At 41.4% G+C, this 14,589-nt stretch overlaps 1 pseudogene; it reads right to left on the reverse strand.

Moving 5' to 3' along the window:
* Nucleotides 1–7,194: 7,194 nt before the first annotated feature.
* Nucleotides 7,195–7,480, reverse strand: LOC102852655 (annotated as a pseudogene).
* Nucleotides 7,481–14,589: the final 7,109 nt, after the last annotated feature.

Consider the following 14,589-nt stretch of genomic DNA (forward strand, 5'->3'; position numbering starts at 1 on the left):
TTGGCACAGGACAGAGTGGAGTTTAGGGCTGTTGTACATAGGGTCGCTATGAGTCACAGGCGACTCGACAGCACATAACAACAACAACAACAACATGTGTATGTCTCTCTCTCTCTCTCTCTGTCTCTCTCTGTCTCTGTCTCTATCATATCTCTCTCTCTCTAAATATTAAAGGTGAGTGACAGGTTAATACATCAGGTGAGTGAGACTACCTGCACAGCCATATTCTGCCATATAGGAGTCCGTAGGGAATGTCCATGCACTCCTAGCTTTAGCTAGAGAGGCAGCAGGGAGAATAGATGGCAGGTGACGTCCCTACCTTTGTTCTTGTTGGCTTTCCAGTTTTAGTGAAAATCCTACCTGTCCTGCCTGTGTGTAGCTTGCTTCATCTTTGGTCTCACTCAATCGTTAGAAATGGCTATTATTACCCTGGTTGATCAATGAGAAGGCTGAGGCACAGGGAAGCTCAGCAATAGCTTGCAGTCAACAGGTCAATAAGCAGAACTCAACTCATAGCTGAATCTCCTCTGGGTTTTCAGAGGGTGTAAATCACATAGGAAAAGAGTACCCATCTTTCTCCCTCAGAGCAGCTGGTGGCCTTGAATTGCCTACCTTTGGTTTGGCAATGCAACTCCTTCCCCACTAGGCCACCAGAGCTCCCAATAAGAGGAGGAACCAGGATTTGTAAATATCTCCACAGGGCATATCCTTCCCCCCCTTGCATAGTCGTCTATTTATTTAACAAACAAACCAATCAACCAACTCTCACATAGATTAGTAAATCAACCTGCATATGTTTGACTCACATCATTTTGGCTCTTGTTCATTACTTTCACTGGCTAGGCTTAGACCCAGACCGAATGCAAGAATCTACCCTTGTGGAAATGATAAACTAAATATCCTTGTACTGGTTGACTTCTGCAGACCACCATGTCATGTTCTCAATGGCAACCAAGAGCTTCCTTGATTAAACAAAACTGCCCACCTCTAAATGACACATAGCAATTTACATTAATTTGAATTTTCATTTGAAAAAGCTGTAGAACAGGGGGTGAGAACATGCTGTACTTTCTGGAAACCTAAAACAGACCTAAACTGTTGTTGCTATTGTGTGCCATAGAATTGGAAGTGACTTGTAGCTGGCCCTCCAGCACATTTTCAGAAGGATGGGAGAAGATTGCCCATCCTTCTCCCATGTTTTAAACAATAGTTTATTAAACTAAAACAAGTTCTTAAACAGGTACACTGACAAGATCTCATATATTTAAGTCAATCTTTGTTACAAGAAGAAAACATTCAGCCAGTCCTTTCAACACAATTCCATTATTTCCCATAGATATAATCCACCAATAGAATGGAGGAGGAAATTATGGTTTCGACCCATCTTCAGATAACCTTGGTAAAGTAGAGAAGAGTTGATTGAATCTGGGCAGAGAGTGTGGACAGTGAGTTGTCCTAAGTGGGTGCTGGAGTGGGGCACAATGAAGAGGGGCAGAGGGTTTCCTTTCAGGGGTATGAGGGTCTAAAGAGTGAGAATGAAGAGTCTGAGGGGTGGAGGAGGAGAGGAGCCCACCAGAGGTTGGGATAAGTATAGGCTGGGTGTCAAGGGGAATTGAGGACAGACATAATACAGACCAATAAAGAGTCGATTTATATTCCAAGACTTACCAGAATGTTGGGCTTTCCACCTGTACGACACCTCCAGCAGGGCAGATTCACCACCGAGAGAGGGTGATGCAGTGAAAGCAGGAGAGGAAGTGAAGTCTTGGGTACGGTTGCTCAATCCAGGGGTGGAGTTCTTGAGGTTGCAGGCTTGCTTCGGATAACTTTGAATGATTAATTCCCAGGTCACCTCTTTGATGGTGACTTTAGAGACCCTTAGAGCTCATGATAGGAAAGGACAGTGGGGTTTTCTAGCCGGTCTTCCTGTTTCACCCATGAGAAAACCAAGGTCCGGGCCAAGGAAGGAGTCAGCTCAGGACCACACTGATCTTTCTCACTTTTGTCTTAATCTTTGCAGTGACTTTTTCGACTGACCTATCTTACACTTCCCACTCCTCAGGTTTTGCAATACTGTTTTCTTTAAATGCTGTTTTCACACAGTTCTAAGGCTTTGGCTGGGGTACCAGTTGCTTCCTCTTCTTGAGCAGCTGACAGATCCACTCTCCAACACTCCTCTTATCAGTTAATAAAATCCTTGGACTATTACACACATCTAACTCTCCACAACTAGGGATGACCTGTATGCCCTCTGAGCCTGCAGACTTATTCAAAATGCCAAGTATCCAAGAAGCCCAGACAACCTTTCTATCTCCACCCTGCTCAGCCCTTTTAAGCCCTCTCCTACAATTGCTACTTGTTGTTCCCTTGTCCCCAGACACAACCCCCTATGTGGCCCTATGTCGAGTTATACTGTGCTTCCTGGTGTCTGGGAACTGAGAGTATTATAATCCCATTGCTTTTCAAGGCAACTCCAGAACACTTAATTTTGCTCATGTAAAACCTACACGAAGACTAAGAGGCTGTTGTGTGAAGAGCGACGGAACTGCATAGTTTAAAACCTGTTCAATTTTTATGTTGTTGTTGTTGTTAGGTGCTGTCGAGTTGTAGACGACTCATAGCTACTCTAAGAATGAAAGGTCTGAGCACTGTTCATAGAGTTTCCAGAGGCAAGCCATTTCAGAAGTGGATGCCACTCCTGCTTCCAGGCTTGCTTTAGTTGGGGAGCTCCACCAAACACTGTCCACCATGGGTAACCATTATCACATTTGGCACATAAGTGTCACAGTGTTCAGCATCATAACAACCATGAGTTAATTCTCTACAGCAACGCAACTTGTATACTGAGAAAATTATTCAAGAAGCTAGACTCTATGAAGAGGAATGTGACATCAAAAATCAGAGTAAGACTCATCAATAACCTATATTATGCAGATGCTACAACTTTGCTTGTTGGAAGTGAGGAGGCCTTGAAGTGCTTGCCACAGAAGATAATACAGCCTTCAATATAGATTGCATCTCAACATCAAAAAAATGAAAATTCTCACCACTGGACTAATAGATAGACATGATAGATGGAGAAAAGATTGAAGTCAATGATTTCAACTTACTTGGATCCATAATCGACATATTTGGTACCAGCAGTCAGAAGATCAGGAAATGTATAGTATTGGGGAAATCTGCAGTCAGGGACCTCACCAAATTAAAGAGGAGTAATGATGTTAGCGGGAGAACTAAGGTGTGTCTGATTTAGGCCTTGGTTTTTTCAATCACTTGCTATGCATCTGAGAGCTGGACAATGAATAAGGATGACAGAAGAAGAATTTGTGCCTTTGAGTTGTGGTGTTGGATAAAAGTACTGACTATCCCATGGACTGTCAAAAGAACAAACAGATATGTCTTGGAGAAGGTGCAGTCAGAGTGCTCCTTGAAGGCAAAGGTGATAAAGTTTCATCTCACAATCTTTGGGCATGTTGCTAGAAGAGGATATTCCTTGGACAGAGAGGATGTACTTGGAAAGATGGAGGGAAGGTGAAAGAGGAAGAATATATTTCTTCACATTTGGTATTGTTCATAAATGAAAAGAAGCCCAGGTGGCGCAGTGGTTAAGTGCTCAGCTGTTAACTAAAAGGTTTGTGGTATAAGCCCACCTGCTACTCCTTGGAATACATTTCTGTCACTCTGCTTCAGTGAAGCTTACAGGCTTGAGGAACTTCTGTGATACTTCTACCCTGTCCTTCAGGACACTATGAGTCAGAACAGATTCCATCGCTCTGGATTTAGATTAATAAGATGTAGAGCAGGTAGAAGACCAATTCACTGCTTTATCCCAGTCCCCTGTTATTTTTATTAGGGTTAATAATGTCTCAGATGCATGTATATTCCCAACTCCGTTCTCCTGGTCAACTTGTCTCAGGGCTCAGAGAGTTCTCAAAGTTTATGGCAGACTCACTTAAGATTCAATCCCAAGGAAAGAGCCATTGAGTCCAACGGTTCAGCAACTGTCCCTTGGTGTTTGTCACCTCTGTTTTCCACAATGGAACAGAATACAATGACTGCTTGCCAGTTAAAGCTCAAGCTAGATTGAGATTCATTGCAGGGGAGAGGCATTTGAGAACAGTAATTAAGATCCTTGCCAGCTGAGTAACCATGGGCCAGTTACTTTCCCTTTCTTAGTCCAAATTTGCTCACTGTGAAATGTGTCCATAATATAATAAAACTCGTATTGTGATGAAGAAGAAATGAGTGTTTAGCATACACACAAAATGTGGTGTAAACTTTTATGGTTCTGGTTATTACTATTAAAAGAGTTGTTGTTGTTGTTATGTACCAAAGAGGTGGGATTGACTCCTAGCTGACCCTTCACTGGGTTTCCAGACAGTAAATTGCACAGGGGTTGATTGTCCAGCTTTCTTTCATGGAGCAGCTGATGGATTCAAACCACGTGCTTTGGGTTGACAGCACAATTCCTTCCCCAGCCAAAGAAGTAATGAGTTATTTTTATTTTTTTTTTATCCTTTCAGAATTGACTACTGCATATCATAAATTGTTGTAGTTTTATGTGGATAATAATAGACATGTTAGTTGTAATGCTGATTGTCTATTAAATATTAGGTTTTTAGCAGTAAGTTGCTTTTAGAATTTGTACCGGTTAATTGTCATCACAACCTCATGAAATATGTACTTTCAGGATACAGAAATGTAAGGCTAAGGAAGGTTAAGCAACTTACCTAGAGTGACAAAGCTGAATTGAGTTCTAACCATTTTTTTTCTGACTTCACATTCCATATTTATGTCCTCTGTAACAAGGAGGAGGGGCCCTGGTCTTAAGTGTTTAAGCTGAGTAAGTTATAACTGTGTTTTAGACAACCACACACAAAAGATACAGAGAGAGGACCTCAGATCTAACATTTTCCAACTAGCCTATACTGTAGAGTGAATTGTGTATCCCTAATTATGTGCTCTGAATCCTAACCTCTATTTCTATAGTAATAATCCCATGTAGGAGTGCACTGTCTCTGTCTTTCTTATGTTGATGAGACTGGACTAGTGTAGAGTGTATTTTAAGTCAGAATCATATGAAAGAGATTAAACAAGCAAGAAAGAGGAGCATGGACTAAGGAAGAGAGATGCCAGATCACATGACAAAGTCTCAGAATGGACAAAGACCTTTCTCCAGAACCAACCAGAGAAAGCAAGCTTTTCCGGAGTCAGCACCTGGAATTTAGGCTTCTGGTTCCCCAAAGTGCAAGAAAAGAAATTTCTTTTCATTATATCCATACTTTGTATTTCTGTTAGAGCAGCACTTGATAATTAAGGCAGTCTACATTTTAATTTTTGTTTAGTTGTCAGGGACCTCTCCAGAGTGCTGAAGAGTAAGGATGGTAGCCTGGAGACTAAGATGTGCCTGACCTAGGCCAGGGTCTTTGCAATTACTTGCTATGCATCAGAGAGCTGAGCAATGTATAAAGATGACAGAAGAAGAATCAGTGCCTTTGAGTTGTGGTGCTGGAGAAGAGTATTAAACATACCATGGATGGCCAAGAGAACAAATAAGTCTGTCCCGGAGAGGGTGAAACCTATCAACAAACAGGTTTTCTGTCTGCTGCTGCTGCTGCTGTATCTGATGTTATCACGGGGCCACTGGTACATTGAGGTGACTTAGGATGTGGCACCAGTTTGGGCTGTTGGGCAGAAAAAAAAAATGAAGCAACCATTATAGGGAAACTTCTGCAGAGAGGAAATCCAGGAAGCCCACCTGGGATGTGTTCACACAGACGAGGTTTACTCTGAAACTTTTCCTCCAAGAGACGCTTGTATCTGCTCATTCTGGGATGAATGCTTGAGATAGTTTACACCTTCCTGTCTGATGACTTCTGGGGGACCCTGCTGTTTTGAAGGTGGGAGTCCAGCCCACCTATGATTTTTCTTTCTTGTTGAGTACCATTGAATCAGATCTGACTGGTACAGAAAGAGATTGCCCCTCCTTCTCCTTCAGAGCATCTGGTGCATTCGAATGGTGCGCCTTCAGGATTGCATCACAGCTTTTTGCCATTAGGCCATTAGATCTCCCTTCCAGCCTACCTTTTGTCTGTCAGTCTTTGAACCTCTGTCTCCTTCGTTATTAGGCATGGGCAACCCCAGGTCCCAAAATAGCCTACAGAACTCTGGCTGTGGAAACCACTGGCTCTTAACCTCCTCAAGAATTCTTTCTCATTGGTTCTGCTTCCTTTCTCGCCTTCACCTGGTTCTTTTTTGTGTCTTTCTCACTTTCCCTGTGTCCTTGGGCTTCTTCTTCTTTTTTAAAAATTAATATTAATGAATGTTTACAGAGATTTTGGATTTCCATTCATTCGTTGTTGAATTTTTTCCCCTGCCCAACCCTCATCTCCAGTTCACTCTTCTATTTGAAAAATAAAAGAAAAATTATTTCATTTGTATACAATCCCCATCCTCCACCTCCAGTACACTCCACTACGCAACCTTCATTCTGGACTCTTGTCATAACCATAATAACCAATCATATAGCGCTTTTAAACAGTTCTCTCCCTTACCTGTTTCAATGCAGTATACATAATTTATCCAATCTTTCTCAGTCTCACTTCAACCCTGATGTCATGAAGAAATGTTCAAAATCCCTAGCTCTACGAGAGATGCAAATCAAAACCACTATGAGATATCATCTCACCCCAGTAAAAATAGCAAAGTTTAACAGAGCAGCAAACAACAAATGCTGGTGAGATTGTGGAGAAACTGGAACCCTTACTCACTGTTGGTGGGAGTATAAAATGGAAGGCATTCTCAAAAATTTGCAAATAGAAATACCATTTGATCTAGCAGTTCCACTACTGGGAATATACCCCAAAGAAACCATAACTGCCACCCAGGCAGATATATGCATACCCATGTTTATTGCAGCTTTGTTCACAACAGCAAAGAGTTGTCCTTGGGCTTTTTAACTACAACTTTTCCCATGTCTTCCTGTCATATGCCAGCAACTTGAGAAAACAAGAAGTGTCTGAGGAGACAGGGGAAGAGAGGGACAATGGAGGGGTTTTAACAGGAAAATGTATATGATCAAATATATATTATATCAAGACCACTCAGGCAGCAGAATGGAGTGTGGAGAATAGAGGAAAGATTTTTTTTATTATAATACCAGAACATTTATTGCATAACTAAACAGTGGAATTCTTAAGATGAACTGGATGCTGCAACAGCTGCCCGTTTGGGTTTCGGTGTTGTTCCTTCACGGAATCCATGCCTGAATCTGCGGTAAACGATCTTTAGGTGCCTCATGCGACCAGTACCGGTGGTATTTCGCCTTGGCACTCCAGTTATACTTTCTCTTGCGCTTGGCAGGGTAGCCACACTTGCCACAAGTGGACTTCTGGAGGTGGTAGGCCTTGGAGCCACAGCGGCGGCATAGCGTGTGCGTCTTATTGCGACGCTTTCCAAACGATGACGTTCCCTTCGTCATCTCGCTTTCGCTGCCGCGACCGAGGAAAGATTTTTTAATAAACATTTTAATGTGATTGAGCGTAAGCTTCCAGAGCAAATTCATTTCCACCCCAAACACACATTTTGCTTTATGACGTTAATGACACTCTCCGCATTGTACCTGCACTGTCTCAGCTTCCTCTCTGGGATTCTCATTTCATTCACCCTTTTTTTTTTCTGTCTTAGGAGTTTGATCTTGGGATAAATGCTGCCCTTTTTGATGTTATATACTTAATTGTTCTAAAGCGTGAGTTGTTGAGTACTGTAGAGTTGGAACTGACCCACAGCTGACTCTTCAGCAGGTTTTCAGAGGTGGTTAGTCACATATGAAGAGATTGCCCATCCTTCTCCCATGGACCAGCTGGTGGATTCGAACCTTGTGCCTTTGGGAATGCAGCACAGCTTCTTGCCCCTAGGCCATCACAGTATAATTGCTCACCTTATTGGCCTTTCTGTCGTTTGAATGAAAGTTGAGCCATAAGGAAGAGCTCAGCTTCAGGCTCAAAGGATGGCTAAGGGCCATAGTCCTCGAGGGTCTATTAATCTCTATTAGACCGGTAAGGCTGGGAATGGTTTAATTTTATTTTATTAACTTTAATGAACCTTTGCAGAGATTTTGGATTTCCATTCATTCATTGTTGCATTTTTCTCCCTGCCCACCCCTCCCCTCCAGCCCACTCTTCTACTTGTAAAGTAAAAGAAAAATTCTTTCATTGGTATACAATTCCCCCCCCCCACCACTCCCCGAGTACACTCCACTACGCAGCCTTCATTCTGGACTCTTGTCATAACCATAATACCCAAACATATATCGCTTTTAAACTGTTCTCTCCCTCATCTGTTTCAATGCAGTATACATAATCTATCCAATTTTTCTCAGTCTCACCCCAACCCTGATGTCAGTCCTACAACAGTGGCACTATGCAGTATTTGTCTTTTTGTGACTGTGATATTTCACTCAGCATAATGTCCTCCAGGGTCACCCATTTTGAATAATATTGCATGAGTTCCTTGTTTTTCAATGCAGTGTAGTATTCCATTGTGTGAATATACCACAGCTTCTCTATCCATTCATTTGTTGATGGACACTTAGGTTGTTTCCAACTCCTTGCTATTGTGAACAAAGCCGTGATAAACATGGGTGTGCATATATCTGTTTGGATGGTGGTTATGGTCTCTTTAGGGTATATTCCCAGCAGTGGAATTGCTAGGTCAAATGGTATCTCTATTTGCAACTTTTTGAGAAAGCGCCACACTACCTTCCACAGTGGTTGCACCATTTTACACTCCCACCAACAGTGAATAAGGGTTCCAGATTCTCCTCCACAACCTTGCCAGCATTTGTTGCTTGCTGTTCTGTTAAATTTTGCTAGTCTTACTGGAGTGAGATGATATCTCATAGTTGTTTTGATTTGCATCTCTCTTAGAGCTAGGGATTTTGAACATTTCTTGTTTCCAACTCCTTGCTATTGTGAACAAAGCCGCGATAAACATGGGTATGCATATATCTACTTGGGTGCCATTTATGGTCTCTTTAGGGTATATTCCCAGTAGAGGAATTGCTGGGTCAAATGGTATTTCTATTTGAAACTTTTTGAGAAAGCACCATACAAAGGCTGGGAATTTTAATACTTTTGAGTTTTATTACATATTTTCCTCTCACTCTATCCAAGGAAAGAGATAAAGAGAGAGAAATCTGCCTTGTACAATATGCCCTTTAAAGAATTATTTAAATGGGACCAAGTTGACAATGGCAATTCAAATGATTTAGCAGGACCTTTAAGAGTATAGGGAACAGGTTTTGCAAGCCCAAATGTGGCTATGCTCTTGCTTGCTACTCGTTCACTTCCACTTGCTAAGTCACTCTTACACAACATCTGCTTTGGTGACCTTGGGATTCTAGCATCCTCACATTGAAATTCCTTTAATTTCCAGAGTCACAAAACCCCCTGTGTCTGCCTTAGAGGCACAGAGACTCTTACCTGTCATGCGGAAGCTTGGACATCACCTCAGTAAACAAGTTCTGAAACACTCTTCTAGATCACCACTGTGGAGCTGCCAGCCTCAGTCTTCAGTATCATGGCACCTTAGGAAGATTTAGCTACTAGTTCAGGCCCAGACAATTGACAAACCAGCCAAGAGACCAAAGCATAGTCGATAAGGGAAAGACATTCATTCATTTGGGGGCAGGCCTGGGGCCCAGTGACTTTCATGTGGGGGAATGTTGGCTCATTACTGCATGAGTTCAGGGCTGCATTCACCGGGGGAAATCCTGGCTAATGTCTACGAGACTCTGCATGAGTATGGGAATACCCTGAAAACACCACACAGCACTACAGGGTGTGGGGAAGTATGCACAGTTTTAAGTGCTGAAAAGAGGCTAAGGGACCATGAGAGGCAACTGGAAAGGTGATGGCTGCTCTAGGTGATTTAATTGGCCATTGACCCCCAATTAGCCATGGCAGCATGAACAAGAGCACAGCAGCAGGAGCTACAGTTAAAAAGGACGAACAACAGTGATATGGGGAGTTGTGACTGATGGTTTAAAGCAGGATGAAGAGCTGGGTTTACAAACATGGAGCTGGGGTGGTAAGTCTTTCAGGAAAGGTGAATGACGAGCTGGGCAATGGGGCAGGAGTGAGGAAATCCAGCTGCCTGCCCGCTGGCTGCTGCCACCTCTTCTCCATAAACTTTGTAAGACCATGAAGGCAATGAGGATGACGAGAAGGATGGAGAGAGGGCACTGGGAGCAGGTGACTGGACTGGGTAAGCCCCTGTGCACATGGCATGTGGGGAAGCCATATGCCCTTCACCTTTGTTTTTCCTCTGAACTTCCTCCCTTGATCATAGCGCAGCACCAAGCAAAGGCATTTGACTGTATGTATCACAATAAATTATGGATAACATTGAAAAGAAAGGAAATTGCAGAGTACTTAATTTTCCTCATGTGGAACCTGTACCTAGACAAAGACATAGTTATCTGAACAGAACAAGGGACTATCACATGGTTAAAAGTCAGGAAAGGTGCACATCAGGGTGTATACTATCTCTTTACCTATTATTCAATATATATGCTGAGCAAATAATTTGAGCAGCTGGATTATGTGAAGAAGAATGTGGCGTCAAGACTGGAGGAAGGCTTGTCAACAGCCTGAATTGTGCAAATAATATTGAAAGTGAAGAGGATTTGAAACACATTCAGATGAAGATAAAATATAACAGCCTTTGGTACAGACTACATCTATACATTAAGAAGAAAAAAATCCTTACAATTGGACCAATAGGTAACATCATGATAGAGAAGGAAATTATTAAAGTTAACAACTAATTAGATTCACAATCAACATCTATTGCAGTAGCATACAAGAAATCAAAAGACTCAGTGTATTGGGAAAATCTGTTGTAAAGGACTTCTTTAAAATGCTGAAGAGCAAAGATGTTGGTTTAATGCGTAAGGTGTATCTGACTCAAGCCATGATATTTTCTACTGATATTTTTCTATTCATTGTATTAATTCTATGCCTGTAAAAGTTGGGCAATAAGTGATATAGACCAAAGAAAAATTGATTGATACCTTTTGATTGTGGAATTGTCAGAAGTTGTTGATGGTATTGTCAATGACCAAATGAAAGAACGACTCTGCAGTGAGGGTGCACCTTGGAGTTAAGGATGGTGAAAATTTGTCTTGTATACTTTGGGCATGCTGGTCCTTGGGGGAAAACCTATCATTCTTGGAAAAGTGAAGAAACCATGAAAAACGGGGAAGATCTCAATGAAATGGTGTGACCCAGTGACTACCTCAGTGGGCTTATGTACAGTGGAGAAATTGAAGATGGTTCAGGATCCAGCAGGGTTTCATTTTGTAATATATAGGGTCTCTGTGAATTGGAGTTGACACCAACAAGGCATCTTAACAAGAGTTCTGTTCTAACTATTCTTTTCAAGGAATATTTGAGTCCTTCCTTTGACTCTGAATACATTTGTGTTCCTGAATTTAAAATGAATGTCTTGGGGAGTCATATAGATCATGCTCTTTGTCAATTCTTTCAGTTGCCTTTTGACTGGGGATTTTATTCCATTTATTTTCAAGTACTTACTGCTATAGAAGCACTTGGTTCTCATGTCCTTTGGTACATTTTATACTTTTTTTTGTCTCTCATTTTCCTCATTATTGGTTTCTTTTGTCTTGAATGGATGTGTGTGTGTGTTGAACCATTTTAGATATTTCCCTTGTGTTAGTGTGAGGGTTACTTTTTTTTTTTAATTTCTTTCTTTTTCATTTCAATGAATATCTACAGAGATTTTGGAATTCCATTCATTCACTGTTGCACCCCTCTCCCCGCCCCCCACCCCCCACCCCGTTTGCTCCTCTCCTTCAAACGCAAAAGAAAAACTCCCTCATTGGTACGCGATCCCCCACACACATCCCCCAACTCCCAAGTATAATCCTCTGCAACATGAGGGTTACTTTTAACATCATAAACCTATAATAGTTTCCTTTAAATTGATAGTTAGTTTTGAGGAGCTTGGTGGTGCAGTGGCATAAAAAGAGCCTGGGGAATGTGAGGACAGCCATATCTGACCTCTACTAACTCCATAAGATGGGGAGGGGGACTTCTCATATCAACAGTATCCACAAAACAATTCCCATGAGGTCAGACATGCCCCCAGTGCTTCCACACTTATTTCTACTATTCTTAGCATCAATCTTACCACTCTACTGGATGTAAAATCTGTTGCGATAGTCACAGACCTCACAGAAACATTCATGATCATGGGGTTTAGTAGGGAAGTTAATTGGTTATAATTCAAGTTGGAAACAGGTTCCAATTTCTCATCAGGACAGTTTTTGAAATATGCGCAGAGGCCCTTCACCCTTCAGCTTTGCATCTTTAGGCCAGTGTGACAAAACTTTCTTCTTCTTGTGGCTATTGATGGCCATTGAGTTGAGCACGACTCTCAGAGACCTTATGAACAAAAGACCTGAAGCCTTTCTATAATTATCGTCATTTCTCAAAGTTCATAGAGTTTCCAGAGTTATGTGGTTTAGGAAGAAGATGCCACTCCTTCTTCCAAACCTGTCTTAAACTAGGAGCTCCACTAAACACTGTCCACCATGGGTAACTGTTATGGCATTTGACACCCCGGTGGCATAAGGTTCAGTATCACAACAACCCCAGTCTCCGTACAGCAAATTTGTAGAAGAGTGCTGTACCAATTAGAAGAACATTCCTCCAAACTATGACAACCTACTTTTAAATACAGAGGCCCTCCACAAGAGGCTTAAATAGAAAACAACCAATTTAATAGGTTGTTGTTGTTATGTGCCGTCAAGTCGCCTGCGATGCATAGCGACCCTATCTATGTACAGCAGTTCTGAACCCTTCCCTGCCCTGAGCTAGTCTCACTAATTTCGACATTCCGACCCCATTGCCCCAGTTACTATAACAATCCTTCTCATCTGGAGTCTTCCTCTCCAGGCTTTCTTAGTCCTGCTAATTATGACATTCCCCACACACACACCCTGAGTCCTCAGGCTAGCTTGTGTGAAGACCCTGGCTGTGGTTCCATGGGGCAGCAGCTTTTGGTCAGCTCTATCTTACATTGGGTCTCTGGTTCTCCATTGCCCTGGTCTGAGTGGTGCAAGAATCTCTGCCCCCAAAGGATATGCATTGCATTCTCTGCTTCTTTTTTCTTGCTGGTAGTGTGACTCCCAAATTTCTGCCACTGAGCCTGCTAAATTTAAACCTGGTGGAGTGGAGAAACTAGCCAATCCCTTTGTGGATAGACTAACATCCTATTTTCATATTTCCACCCAGCCATGTGGCAAAGTAAAAAATGGCCTAAAAACCATTTGTAGTAAGCCCACTGCACCACAAGTAGTTAAGGTCTTGATAGCTAACCGAAGATTGGTAGCCTGAATCTGCCAGCGGCTCTGTGGGACAAAGATAAGGCAGTTTGATCCCAGAAAGATTACAGCTTTGGAAATGCAAAAGTGTGGTTCTACTCAGTCTTATAAGATACTATCAGTTTTATAAGATACCACTACAAATCAGTTAACAAAAATAGATTTTCATTTCAACAGTACATAGAAACTCTATTGTTATATAACTTCACCCACAATCTACTTAATACCTTTCTGTTGCACACTGAATGACAAAATAGGTGAAAGTGATTTTGATATAAATTATGTTGTCCAAATTTCCCAGAGTATCCTTCATCTATGAGCTATCACATCAGTGACAATAATCCAAACAAAAGATGTGAACATCAATGATGATAATACACACTGATCTGTATTTAGAGTCACACACTCGTGTTGGGTTTTAGCTAGCATAAGAGGCAATTGAAAATGTGATGTCTTGTGTCAGTGCACTTTAGTGTATAACATGCCATCCTTTCTCCTTAGCACTTTATACATATCCTTGACAACAGATTTTCCCAATGCAATATGTCTTTTGATTTCTTGACTCCTGTTTTCATAGGTGTTAACTGTGGATCCTTGTAGTAGAGCTAGTTGACTTGTCAGAACTCACATACCTATTGTAGCAGTACTCTTGAAAGTACTATAATTGTATATCCAGTGAAATTACAGAAAACTTGCATATGCCATTTTAAACAGTGTAGGTGATGTGATCTTGTACCACTGTGCCACTAGTACTTGAAACTGCCCTTTTTAGTCTACCATTGTGAATACAGAGCAATCTAATTTCAGCCATTTCCTCCTGGCACTTAGAACTTGGCAAAGAGTAATCACCATATTAGTTGGAAGGAAAGAACAAGGAGAGGCATAAACCCACGTCTGTACCCTTCTCCTGCCCATCAAATCCAGATCTCTTATAGAAGAATTTGCTCCTTTTGATAATTTCTACCTTCTAATGAATATCCTCATTTTGTTAAAAAAATTATTTCCTAACATCTTGAAATTTTTTGTGTTTTTTCTTTAATTCTTTGAGCATATTTAATACAGTTTTTAAAATTATGTTAAATATAGAAGTAATAAAACAATTTTCATTTAATCTTGCTATATAGAGGTCATGTTGTTTTTGTTAAATGCCATCTAGTCTTAGATGACTCATAGTGATCCTG

This window comes from Elephantulus edwardii, unplaced genomic scaffold, assembly GCF_000299155.1.
Source record: "Elephantulus edwardii isolate Elephantulus edwardi_28Jun2011 unplaced genomic scaffold, EleEdw1.0 scaffold00106, whole genome shotgun sequence".
NCBI lineage: Eukaryota > Metazoa > Chordata > Mammalia > Macroscelidea > Macroscelididae > Elephantulus > Elephantulus edwardii.